General features: G+C 37.3%; 1 protein-coding gene across 1 annotated transcript in view; it reads left to right on the top strand.

Annotated features, from left to right (window-relative positions):
• LOC107754605 (piezo-type mechanosensitive ion channel component 2-like) overlaps nucleotides 1–1,748 on the top strand; it is a 94,129-nt gene that overhangs the window by 42,937 nt on the left and 49,444 nt on the right. The window lies entirely within an intron of this gene.

The following is a 1,748-nucleotide window of genomic DNA, read 5'->3' as shown; positions in this document are numbered from 1 at the left end:
GTGCACGTTTTTTTATAAAAGTTATTTCCTTGCGTTGACAATTTAAATGTGCTGCATTATTTTGCTCATTGCGCCCTCCTGTGGCCTCGGGAGACAATTAGACATATACAATAAAGACCTATTTAATCTGCATATAAAACATTAGATATTTGTTTAATTTTTATTGTGTTTGATTGTTAAAAGAAAAAATATTTGTTGTTTGTCTCAATAAATTGGGTTAATTTAAAAATACAGTGGTTAAATTTAAACATTTTTTCTATTGCTCTTTGTTTTAAAAAAGGTTATAAAAAATTTCAATAATTATCGATACCGAACGATATGAAACATTATATCATTGATACATTTTTTAGCTATATCGCCCAGCCCTATAAAATGCTTTGGTGACCAAACCATTGCAATCGCCGTTTCTGAATCTGCTCCTTGATCGTTGGCTGATATTCCCATCGACAGCGAATATCCGCATTTCGAAGATGGTCACGAAGGGAAACTCTAATAATCTGGAGTAGGTGCCGCATTTGAAAGACCTCAAGTTTGGCCAGATCTAATTTAAGTAACGTCCAAGTTTCTGATCCATAGAGGAGAACTGGCAGGATTAAGGTCCGAAAGAGGTGGACTTTGGTTTTGGTGGAATTGTTGGAGCACTTCAAAAGGCACCACTTGAGGGAAGCAAAGACTGCGGCTGCTTGACCAATTCAAGTGTGGACTTCTGCTGTAGTCACTACTTTCCTCTCTTGTACGGTTGTTCCCAGGTATTTAAATTGTTGAACTTGCTCGATTTGGTCACCATCGAGATGAACGATGGCCAATGATCCATCTGTTGCCCCTGTTGTATTCAGTGGGACGCACAGAAACTTTGTTACATATAACGGTCGCGTCGTGTTTGAGCCCAGGTCGTGCATTTGTTTGGTGGGAGGTTAAACTTCGATGGTGGTGCCGGCGCATCTTTTGCTTTGAGTGTAGATCTTCTGCGTTTGTAGAAGGCTAGCGTTCCAAGCAGACATTAGCTGAGACGTACATTTCAATAAAAAAGGAAAAATGTGAGATTACAGACGTTTTCCTATTTATACTGTAATAATTTGATAGATAGATAGATAGATAGATAGATAGATAGATGGATAGATTAGATATTAATTTTCACCATGTTTTCAGGAATAAAATGTTATATAAATCAACGTGAATGATATATGAACAAACCCATCAGTGAAAACATTCAGAATATTGATTAAAACTGTTAATAAAAAAAGTTTGGTGTATGTAAGTGCTGCTGAAGTGGAGAAAAAAAACTCACAGCCTTTAAAGATATTTATTGTAATTAAAATCTACAAATGCAAATAGATAGTGCAATAAAATAAACATTTATGAGTGTATATGTTTTTCTTCCACTAGTTTGAAACAACACATAATGAAAAGCCAAATATCACAAATTCACAAATTTGACTAGTGCAGGTTATACCTGTAGCGTCTTGCCTTAAGAATAGCATCAAGAGCGTCCATGTTGTCTTAAACTTTAGCGTCCATCCTCTCCCGTCAGCATTAAAGGTTTTTTAGCTCATGTCGGTCTGAGTGCTGGTCTCTTATCTGTGAATAGTGCCGCTGTACTTTGCTCTGCTCAGCGCTGATGTTAGAGAACAGCATAATGTTATCGACCCTCCTGTGCTCATCAATACATTCACCTTGCCTCGTCTGCTGTCTTTCTTTCTTTCTCTCTCTCTTTAGCTCATTTCCACTCAGGACGGGTACAGCACCTC

Source organism: Sinocyclocheilus rhinocerous, unplaced genomic scaffold (assembly GCF_001515625.1).
Source record: "Sinocyclocheilus rhinocerous isolate Xijiao unplaced genomic scaffold, SAMN03320098_v1.1 scaffold472, whole genome shotgun sequence".
NCBI lineage: Eukaryota > Metazoa > Chordata > Actinopteri > Cypriniformes > Cyprinidae > Sinocyclocheilus > Sinocyclocheilus rhinocerous.
Note: the sequence above shows the minus strand (reverse complement) of the source record. Positions and strands in the feature narration are given on the sequence as shown.